Below are 11,997 nucleotides of genomic sequence, written 5' to 3' on the forward strand. Positions count from 1 at the left end.
ATCGCACCAACGTTCGACGTACCCTTGACACACTTAATTATACTAAGCACTTTAATCTATCGCACTTTAATCTTTATCAATGCTAACTAACTACCCACTTTACTTATCTCTTTAACTTACTTTACTACGCTACCTTTATCGACCTCTTATCGCAATTATCTTAATTGCTCTATGCTATCTTACTTTATCGTACACTTATCACTTACTACTATTTACCTTATCGCATCTTATCGTTATCGCACTTTAATCTTTATCGCATCTGCTCACGCCTCACGCATCTTCCTTCTTATTCTTTTACGCTCGTTCTTTTTAAATGCACTTTTTCTTCTTTGCCGACCTTGTGTAATCGTGAGGTGATTAAGGACGGCAGAACGGACATAGGACCCATGCAGCACAGTGATTAGGATGGGACATGACAGATTTGATAGATAGCAGAGGACCCGGTGATAGATGGATAGATAGATGGATAGATAGATGGATAGATAGATGGATGGATGGATGGATGGATGGATAGATGGATGGATAGATACTATGGATCGATAGATACTATGGATGGATGGATAGATGTATAGATGGATAGATGATAGATAGATACTATAGATGGATTGATAGATGTATAGATGGATAGATGATAGATAGATAGATGGATAGATGATAGATAGATACTATAGATGGATGGATGGATGGATAGATGATAGATAGACTCAGACCTCAGAGGGTTAAACAGGTTTCAGGTCTGTTTGTCGTTCTTTCTTCATCTTTTCTCTTTCTCCTCTTTTCTCACGCTGCTCTGTGACGGACTGACTCATCATCATCCTCTTCATCATCCTCATCCTCCTCTTCATCAGGCGGCTGTCAGTCAGACTTGGGTTCATGCAGTTGCGTCTTCTTCCTGTTCTTAGTTTCCTCTTCCTGTTTCCATCCTGACTTCCTGTTTCATCTGTTGAACGCTGGATTCAGTTGATCTGAATGTAGCCCCGCCCCCTCAGGCGTCTGATTGGCTGCCTGACCAGTTTATCTGAATGTAGCCCCGCCCCTCAGGCGTCTGATTGGCTGCGTTCCCAGTTGATCTGAATGTAGCCCCGCCTCCTGCCCCCTCAGGCGTCTGATTGGCTGCGTTCCCAGTTAATCTGAATGTAGCCCCGCCTCCTGCCCCCTCAGGCGTCTGATTGGCTGCGTTCCCAGTTGATCTGAATGTAGCCCCGCCTCCCGCCCCCTCAGGCGTCTGATTGGCTGCGTTCCCAGTTGATCTGAATGTAGCCCCGCCTCCTGCCCCCTCAGGCGTCTGATTGGCTGCGTCCCAGTTGATCTGAATGTAGCCCCCTCCCCCCTCAGGTGTCTGATTGGCTGCGTTCCCAGTTGATCTGAATGTAGCCCCGCCTCCTGCCCCCTCAGGCATCTGATTGGCTGCGTTCCCAGTTGATCTGAATGTAGCCCCGCCTCCCGCCCCCTCAGGTGTCTGATTGGCTGCGTTCCCAGTTGATCTGAATGTAGCCCCGCCTCCCGCCCCCTCAGGCGTCTGATTGGCTGCCTGGCCAGTGATTTAACGATGTAACTCCTCCCACAGCTACGGAAGGTGGAGAGGGACAAGAAGACGATGGACCAGGAGATCGTAGAGCTCACCAACAAACTGCTGGACGCCAAAAACACCGTGGACCGCCTGGAGGAACTCAACGTGAGTCAGAAACACAAATATATAATGATTTAATCTTTTATTTATAAAGTTAAAGGGGAACTGAGTGACAAAATGTCAGTTAGAGTCCACTAAAAGTTCTGTTGTTGCTGCTGACAGACTCAGATTATTATTCTAAGAGTCTGACAACATTATGGGATGGATCCCTACAGAGATAGACCTTTTAGTTAAAGAGTAAGATCCTTTTAGTTTAACATGAAACAGCCCCGAAATCACCATCACCAAACTCCACCAGACTCCATGTAAATAGTCAGGACTTTTAGCGTGTATAGAGCCAGCATATCTCCACCAGACTCCATGTAAATAATCAGGACTTTTAGTGAGTATAGAGCCAGCATATCTCAACAGACTCCATGTAAATAATCAGGACTTTTAGCGTGTATAGAGCCAGCTGCATCTTCCACCAGACTCCATGTAAATAATCAGGACTTTTAGCGTGTTTGTATAGAGCCAGCATATCTCCACCAGACTCCATGTAAATAATCAGGACTTTTAGCGTATTAGTGCCACCATATTTCTACCAGACTCCATGTAAATAATCAGGTTTTTAGCGTAGTATAGGGCCAGCATATCTCCACACAGACTCCATGTTAATAATCAGGACTTTTAGCGTGTATAGAGCCAGCATATCTCCACATGTAAATGGGAGAATTAAGGGTTTATTTCAACCAAACCAGAGTGGTGATTGTTGGAACAGTGGAAAGATGAACCAAGACGGCTTTTGGTAGTTTTATTTAGTTTCTGTCCACTTTGAATGAAGAGTGTTTTACGATGATAAAAGTCCAGATTATTTACATGGAGTCTGGTGGGTTGTCCCCAGTCAGTCACTTGGACACAAAAACAGGGTCCAGGATGATTAATTCTCACTGCTGTTGGTGTGTTTATGAAGAACACACAGTAATCGTGTGTTTGTGTGTGTCAGTCCTGCGCTGTGATTGGCTGACAGTCTCTCTCGTGTGTTTGTGTGTGTCAGTCCTGCGCTGTGATTGGCTGACAGTCTCTCTCGTGTGTTTGTGTGTGTCAGTCCTGCGCTGTGATTGGCTGACAGTCTCTCTGTGTGTTTGTGTGAGACAGTCCTGCGCTGTGATTGGCTGACAGTCTCTCTGTGTGTTTGTGTGAGACAGTCCTGCGCTGTGATTGGCTGACAGTCTCTCTGTGTGTTTGTGTGAGACAGTCCTGCGCTGTGATTGGCTGACAGTCTCTCTGTGTGTTTGTGTGTGTTCAGGAGCGTTACCGGCAGGACTGTAACCTCGCCGTCCAGCTGCTCAAATGCAACAAGTCCCACTTCAGGAACCACAAGTTCGCTGACGTAAGTTTTATATTTATAATTACTTTTTATTTGATCGTAATTAGAGCTGCAAAGATTAACGGAGGAGTTGTTAACCAGGAGGCGGAGCTTCAGTGTTTGACTGAAGATAGATATTATATATTATATATTATATTATATTATATATTATATATTATATATTATATTATATTATATATTATATTATATATTATATTATATTATATTATATTAGTATCATATGACACAAAATAACACTGGAGGGCTTCATTGATCTTTTACTCTTTGGTTCTATAAATGTTCCATTAGAGTTTATTCACACTCTGATTCCTGGAAACACTCAGCACGTCTCTGTGTGTGTGTGTGTGTGTGTGTGTGTGTGTGTGTGTGTGTGTGTGTGTGTGTGTGTGTGTGTGTGTGTGTGTGTGTGTGTGTGTGTGTGTGTGTGTGTGTCTGTGTGTGTGTGTGTGTGTGTCTGTGTGTGTGTGTGTCTGTGTGTGTGTGTGTGTGTGTGTGTCTGTGTGTGTGTGTGTGTCTGTGTGTGTGTGTGTGTGTGTGTGTGTGTGTGTCTGTGTGTGTGTGTGTGTGTGTGTGTGTGTGTGTGTGTGTGTGTGTGTCTCTGTGTGTGTGTGTGTGTGTGTGTGTGTGTGTGTCTCTCTGTGTGTGTGTGTGTCTCTGTGTGTGTGTGTGTGTGTGTGTGTGTTGTCGTCTGTGTGTGTGTGTGTGTGTGTCTGTGTCTGTGTGTGTGTCTCTGTCTGTGTGTCTGTCTGTCTGTGTGTGTGTGTGTGTGTGTGTGTGTGTGTGTGTGTGTGTGTGTGTGTCCTGTGTGTGTGTGTGTGTGTGTGTGTCTGTCTCTGTGTGTGTGTCTCTGTCTGTGTGTGTGTGTGTGTGTGTGTCTGTCTCTGTGTGTGTGTGTGTGTCTGTCTCTGTGTGTGTGTGTGTGTGTGTGTGTGTGTGTGTGTGTGTGTGTGTAGCTTCCCTACGAGCTGCAGGACATGCTGAACAAACACATGAAGAGCAGCCTGCCGGAGCGCGGTGGCTCCGCCCCCGGCGGCGGCGCTGGCTCCGCCCCCGGCGCCGGCGGTCAGGATCCCGACACGCTGAGCCTGACGCCGGCTGACGTGGTCCCGACCTCGGTGATCGCCCGCGTCCTGGAGAAACCGGAGCCGCTGCTGCTGAACTCGGCCCAGTCCAGCAGCGTTAGCCGGCCCGTCGCCGAGGACGTCTTCGTGCACGTGGACATGACCGGCGGCGAGCTGCACGGGCGCCAGAACGGCGGGCGGGACGCAGCGCAGCAGAACGGATCCTGCCGCAGTCAGAGCAGTCTGGACGGTAGGATTAGGACTCCTGCTGTAAATAAACTCTTATCAAATCACAACTTAATTAAAGTCAGAATCAGATTTATTGGCCCAGTATACTTACACACACGAGGAATTAGACTGCAGCGGTGTTAACTCTCCATACAGTCAACAAACAGACATGTAAACATAGACAGATAGGAATATACACACATACTGTACAATAGAGACAACAGTATACAGACAGGCACATATCAACATTATATATAAAATATTTGGGATGCACTGAATCCAGGATTCGTGTGAATTCAACATTAAGTTGTTACATTTGACTATTTTAGAGGCTGTGGACGTTGTTTGTTTGTTCGTGTGCAGAGAGTAACGTGTGTGCAGAGTAACGTGTGTGCAGAGTAACGTGTGTGCAGAGTAACGTGTGTGCAGAGTAACATGTAGAGTAACGTGTGTGTAGAGAGTAACGTGTGTGTGTAGAGTAACGTGTAGAGTAACATGTGCAGAGTAACATGTAGAGTAACGTGTGTGCAGAGTAACATGTAGAGTAACGTGTGTGTAGAGAGTAACGTGTGTGCAGAGCAACGTGTGTGCAGAGCAACGTGTGTGCAGAGTAACGTAGAGAGTAACGTGTGCAGAGTAACGTGTGTAGAGAGTAACCTGTAGAGTAACATGTGTGCAGAGTAACATGTGTAGAAAGTAACATGTGTAGAGTAATGTGTAGAGTAATGTATGTAGAGAGTAACGTGTGCAGAGTAACATGTAGAGTAACATGTAGAGTAACGTGTGTGCAGAGTAACATGTAGAGAGTAACGTGTGTAGAGAGTAACATGTAGAGTAACGTGTGCAGAGTAACATGTGTAGAGTAACGTGTGTGCAGAGTAACATGTAGAGTAACGGTGTGCAGAGTAACATGTAGAGTAACGTGTGTAGAGTAACGTGTGCAGAGTAACATGTAGAGAGTAACGTGTGTAGAGTAACGTGTGCAGAGTAACATGCAGAGTAACATGTAGAGTAACGTGTGCAGAGTAACATGTAGAGTAACGTGCAGAGTAACGTGTGCAGAGTAACATGTAGAGTAACGTGTGCAGAGTAACATGTAGAGTAATGTGTGCAGAGTAACATGTAGAGTAACGTGTGTGCAGAGTACATGTAGAGAGTAACGTGTGTAGAGAGTTACATGTAGAGTAACGTGTGCAGAGTAACATGTAGAGTAACATGTAGAGTAACGTGTGTGCAGAGTAACATGTAGAGTAACATGTAGAGTAACGTGTGCAGAGTAACATGTAGAGAGTAACGTGTGTAGAGAGTAACATGTAGAGTAACGTGTGCAGAGTAACGTGTGCAAAGTAACGTGTAGAGTAACATGAGTAAGTAGAGTAACATGTAAGGCGTGTGCAGAGTAACTGTAAGTAATATGTAGCAAGTTAGTAAGATGCGTGTGCAAATGTATGCGATGTGGTATGGTGATCATGTAGAGTAACATGTATAGCGTTGAGAGTAAATGTATTGAGTCGTGTGCAGTACTGTAGGCTGTGTGATGTAGTGTGAGAATGGTATATTGTGAAATCTTATGTGCGGAGGATAGATATGCGGTTCATAAGATGCTGTTATGTGTGGTCATGAAGGTAACATGTGTAGAGTAACATGTGCAGAGTAACTGTGTAGAGTATGTGAGGTAAATGTGTGGATGGTGTGCGAGTAACTGTAGAGTAGCGTGTGCAGGGTAACCTGTAGGTAACGTGTGCAGAGTAACTGTAGGTGCGTGTGCGAGTAACATGTAGAGGTAACGTGTGTAGAGTAACGTGTGCAGAGTAACATGTAGAGTAACGTGTGCAGAGTAACATGTAACGTGTGCAGAGTAACATGTAGAGTATTGTATTGTTGCAGCCGTACTGGAGTAACATGTAGAGTAACGTGTGCAGAGTAACATGTAGAGAGTAACGTGTGTAGAGTAACGTGTGCAGAGTAACATGTAGAGTAACGTGTGTAGAGTAACGTGTGCAGAGTAACATGTAGAGTAACGTGTGCAGAGTAACACGTAGAGTAATGTGTGTGCAGAGTAACATGTAGAGAGTAACGTGTGTAGAGTAACGTGTGCAGAGTAACATGTAGAGTAACGTGTGTGCAGAGTAACATGTAACGTGTGCAGAGTAACATGTAGAGTAACGTGTGTAGAGTAACGTGTGCAGAGTAATGTGTGTGCAGGAACATGTAGAGTACGTGTGTAGGTAATGTGTTGCAAGTAACATGTAAGTTTGTGTGAAATGCTGTGCAGGTAACATGTAAGTATGCGTTGTGTGCGATGTGCAAGTATGTGTGTGCAGAAACATGTAGAATGCGTGTGTAGAGTAATGTGTGTGCAGAGTAACATGTAGGTAATGTGTGTACGGTAACTGTAGATGCGATATGAATGCGATGTCAGAGTAACGGAGTAGTTGTGTGCAAGTAACTGTAGAAGGTGTGTAACGTGTGAGCCGGTTTTAGATAAGTTAGAGTAAATGTGTAGAGTAATGTGGTCATGTGGTAACTGTGCAGGTAACTGTAGGTGTGCAGTCATTGGGTATTATGTGTTAAGTATGAGTAACTGTAGAAATGGTGTGCGGAGTAACTGTAGAGTAGCGTGTGTAGAGTAATGCGTGTGCAGAGTAACTGTAGTAGTGTGTAATGGTGTGCAGAGTAACATGTAGAGTGCGTGTCAGAGTAACGTAAGTAATGTTGTGCAGGTAACATGTAAGTAGCGTGTGTAGAGTAGCACGTGTGCAGAGTAACATGTAGAGTAACGTGTGTGCAGGTAACATGTAGCGTGTGCAGAGTAACATGTAGAGTACGTGTGTAGATAGCGTGTGCAGTAATGTGTGTGCAGGTAACTGTAGTGCGGTGTGTAGGTAATGTGTGTGCAGAGGTGTAGGTAATGTGTGTGCAGGTAACTGTAGGAGGTAGCGTGTTTAGAGTACGTGTGAGAACGTGTGAGTATGTGTGTGCGGTAACTGTAAAGTGGTGTGTGTAGAGGTGCGTGTGAAGCAGTGGAGTATGTGTGTGCAGGTAACTGTAGTGTGCAGGTAACATGTAGAAATGCGTGTGCAGGTAACATGTGGTGTGCAGGTAACATGTAGTGCGTGTGCGAGAACTGTAGGTATTGTATTGTTGCCCCGTACTGGGCGGGGTGGTGGCGAGGACCGACCTCTCCGAAGCTCGAACCTACCGCCCACTTACCGGAAGGTCATAGTTGAACAAGGTCAAGATCCCCAGAACTTCGCTACACTGCAGGCATCTGCTGCTGGTGCAGAAGCGGACCTCTTTGGGGCCTGTAGCGGAGACCTTCCTCCAACCCGTTCCCACTACACACCACACCACCCCCACACCACACACCACACACACAACAAAAAACCCCCACCACCAACACAAAGACAAACACAATTTTTGTGTTTACCTCCAGTTGTGATGTGGGTTAAGGGATAACACACGGACCACACAAGAACACACACACACACACACACACACACACAGTACACACACACACAGACACGATACACACACACACACACACAGCCCACACACACACACACAGATAAACACACACACAGAGAGACACACACACAGACACACACAGTATGAAGGTGTGTATTTGGGCATGTTGTGATGATGTATTTGGGCGTGTTGTGATGATGTATTTGGGCGTGTTGTGATGATGTATTTGGGCGTGTTGTGATGATGTATTTGGGCGTGTTGTGATGATGTATTTGGGCGTGTTGTGATGATGTATTTGGGCGTGTTGTGATGATGTATTTGGGCGTGTTGTGATGATGTATTTGGGCGTGTTGTGATGATGTATTTGGGTGTTGTGATGATGTATTTGGGTGTTGTGTTGATGTATTTGGGTGTTTGATGTATTTGGCGTGTTGTGATGATGTATTTGGAATGTTGTATTGATTGTGGTGTTGTTATGATGTATTTAGTGTTGTGATTGCAGGCGGCGAGCTCGGAGGAGGACCTGCTCGCCAACTGGCAGCGGATGTTCGTGGAGAAGATGGCGCCGGCGTCACGGGCTTCGGCGCTGCACCGCCGGCGTTCGGCAGCCAGACGCCGGGCGGAGCTGCAACGGCGGCGTGCGGCCCCGGGGCGGGCCCTCGTCCCTCCGCGCGGTACGCGGCTTACTTTCGACGGCGGGGCGCCCTCGTCGGCGCAGCTGGACGCCGAGCCGCGGCTCCAGCCTCGACACCGACACCGACACGGAGCCGCGCGCACGCCGCGGGCTAACCGGCGCCACGGAGAAGCTGCTGATGAGCCTGGAGGACGACGATGGCGACGGCGATGGCGCCACGGCCGACAACCGTAGGACCCAAGAAGAAGAAGAAGAGGATGAGGATGAGGAGGAGGAGGAAGGAGAAGAAGAGAGCTCAGCGGAGGAGAGAGACGTCTTACCGCACGAGCTGCCCGTCATCTCGCCACGCCTCCTGGACCTCGACCCCGCCCTCGGCGCCGCCGCCGCCGCCGCCCCCCCGCAGCGCCCGCAGAAGAGCCCGAAGAGGATGGGCGTGCACCACCTGCTCCGCAAAGACAGCCTGACCCGAGCCCAGGAGCAAGGCACGCTGCTCGACTGACACAGGAGACAGCCATGATGTGTGTGTGTGTGTGTGTGTGTGTGTGTGTGTGTGTGTGTGTGTGTGTGTGTGTGTGTGTCTGTGTGTGTGTGTGTCTGTCTGTGTCTGTGTGTGTCTGTGTGTGTGTCTGTGTGTGTGTGTGTGTGTGTGTGTGTGTGTGTGTGTGTGTGTGTGTGTGTCTGTCTGTCTGTCTCTCCGTGTGTGTGTGTGTCTGTGTGTGTGTGTGTGTGTGTGTGTGTGTGTGTGTGTGTGTGTGTGTGTGTGTGTGTGTGTGTGTTTCCACCTGTTTTTTTGGGAAATCTTTCACTTAAAATCTAATCAAAATTAATCAAACTTTTCTAAATCTTCCACCAACCAAACTCTGTTCAATTTTCTAAGTATTTAAAAGAAATAAATCACAGATGATTTTCCAGCTGTCAGATGAAAGTAATAAAAAGTAAAAAGTACAAGATTTCCCTCTGAGATGTAGTGGAGTAAAAATATAAAGTAGCAGAACATGGAAATACTACTTAAGTACCTTGAAATGTTAGTATTATAGTACACATGTGAACATACATGTGGAAACACTCTGGCTCTATACACGCTAAAAGTATTGTTTATTTACATGGAGTCTGGTGGGTCCTTTTACTGTGTGTTTGTCTGTCTGTGTGTGTGTGTGTGTGTGTGTGTGTGTGTGTGTGTGTGTGTGTGTGTGTGTGTGTGTGTGTGTGTGTGTGTGTGTGTGTGTGTGTGTGTTGACAAAAAAAAAGAATAGAAACTGAAAAAAACTTTATGGACGTCTCTGCCTTGTTTCCTGATCGGGAGCTTTTATTTTGAAGAGAACAGATGAGACACACTTCCTGAATCTCTCACACACACACACACACACACACACAATAGGGCTCTCCAGAACAATACAGACAGACACACCAGATACACACACACAGAACCACACACACACACACCAGAGACACAAAAGATAAACCCTACACACACAACTCACACTCACACTCCCAAAGAGACAGACACACACAGCACTCTCTCCTCTCTCAGTGTATTCTCTCTCTCTTCTTTCTGGAAGGTTCAGTTCGGCCGTCAGACTTTTATTTTAATCATTGTTTGTGTTTTTATTTAGTCACCTGATTGGTCTGTCGAGGGGGGGAGGGGTTAACCTTTGACCTTTAAGCCCCTCCCACCTGGAATGTATCCAGTTGTAGTTAATCTGGAGTATTAATCCATCATTATTATTATTATTATTATTATTATTACTCAGATTATCTGATTTTGTTTGAGTTTAATTTGTTGTTGTTGATTTTATTTTGTGTATAGAAGTTTGTCGCGTTGCTACGGAAACCTGTTAGTGCCAGAAACTGGAGACGAGAAGATTTAAACATTGGTTTTCATTTAAAAAAAAAAAAAAAAGGTTTTAAATGCATAAAAATCTTAAAAGTAAATCAGTTTCTCTTCCTGAGAACTTATAAAATAATAAAATAATTTTGAGATATTTCACCGTCACAACAACACACACGATGTTTTTAAACTCACGCAAATCACTGAATGTAAACGTGTGAAACGTGATTAATGTTATTTAGAGTATTTTAAGGTTAAATCACAGAGCAGATGATGTGGATGTTTCTGGCACTCCTGAGCTTCCGTACTTTCCCCTCTCTGTTTCTTCTCTGATCTCGCTCCTCGGCTCTGATTGGCTGTCGGCTCTGATTAGCTGTCAGCACTCTTGGCGGCTCTGATTGGCTGTCGGCTCTGATTAGCTGTCAGCTCTCTCGGCGGCTCTCATTGGCTGTTGGCTCTCTCAGCGTCTCTCGTTGGCTGTCGGCTCTCTCGGCGGCTCTCATTGGCTGTCGGCTCTCTCAGCAGCTCTCATTGGCTGTCGGCTCTCTCGGCAGCTCTCGTTGGCTGTCGGCTCTCTCGGCGGCTCTCATTGGCTGGCTGCTCTCTCGGCAGCTCTCATTGGCTGTCGGCTCTCTCGGCGGCTCTCATTGGCTGTCTGCTCTCTCGGCGGCTCTGATTGGCCGACGCTCTTCTGTGTTTTCTCTCTCAAGCAGGTGCAGGTACAGCTGGTGCATTGTGGGATATATGTGCTGTCAGAGTGCATGATGGGACACAGACAGTTACAGGGTCATTCATTCATTCAAACTTTATTTAAACTCTGAGATTACGGAGACACAAAGTAGCCAAAACTAAAGAAAGACACCAGAAAATTATTTAATAACTCCCCCCCCCTCCCTCTCCCTTCCCCTCCCTCTTTCTTCCTTGTCTCGGCCGCAGAACAGGTTGTTAAATTATTTAACGTTTTATTACCGGCAGAAAATGGGTCGCTAATACTTTAGGGGCTGTGTGTGTGTGTGTTGTGTCTGTGTGTGTGTGTGTTGTGTCTTGTGTGTGTCTGTGTGTGTGTGTCTCTGGTTGTGTGTTGTGTGTGTCTCTGTGTGTGTGTCTGTGTTGTGTGTGTCTCTGTGTGTGTGTGTGTGTGTGTGTGTGTGTCTGTGTGTGTCTCTGTGTGTGTGTGTGTGTGTCTCTGTGTGTGTCTCTGTGTGTGTGTGTGTGTTGTGTCTCTGTGTGTGTCTCTGTGTCTGTGTGTGTCTCTGTGTGTGTCTCTGTGTGTGTGTGTGTGTGTGTGTGTGTCTCTGTGTGTGTCTCTGTGTCTGTGTGTGTGTCTCTGTGTGTGTCTCTGTGTGTGTGTGTGTGTGTGTGTGTCTCTGTGTGTCTCTGTGTCTGTGTGTGTGTCTCTGTGTGTGTCTCTGTGTCTGTGTGTGTGTCTGTGTGTGTCTCTGTGTGTGTGTGTGTGTGTCTCTGTGTGTGTCTCTGTGTCTGTGTGTGTGTCTCTGTGTGTGTGTGTGTGTGTGTGTGTGTGTGTGTGTGTGTGTCTCTGTGTGTGTGTGTGTGTCTGTGTGTGTTGTCTATGTGTGTGTGTGTGTGTGTGTGTCTGTCTATGTGTGTGTGTGTGTGTCTCTGTGTGTGTTGTCTGTGTGTGTGTGTGTCTGTGTGTGTGTCTCGTGTCTCTGTGTCTGTGTGTGTCTCTTGTGTGTGTGTGTGTGTGTGTGTGTGTGTCTCTGTGTGTGTGTGTGTCTGTGTGTGTGTGTGTCTCTGTGTGTGTCTCTGTGTGTGTGT

General features: G+C 46.4%; 1 pseudogene; it reads left to right on the forward strand.

Annotated features, from left to right (window-relative positions):
• The first annotated feature begins 704 nt into the window (after window positions 1–704).
• Window positions 705–8,998, forward strand: LOC120552737 (annotated as a pseudogene).
• Window positions 8,999–11,997: the final 2,999 nt, after the last annotated feature.

This window comes from Perca fluviatilis, chromosome 22, assembly GCF_010015445.1.
Source record: "Perca fluviatilis chromosome 22, GENO_Pfluv_1.0, whole genome shotgun sequence".
NCBI lineage: Eukaryota > Metazoa > Chordata > Actinopteri > Perciformes > Percidae > Perca > Perca fluviatilis.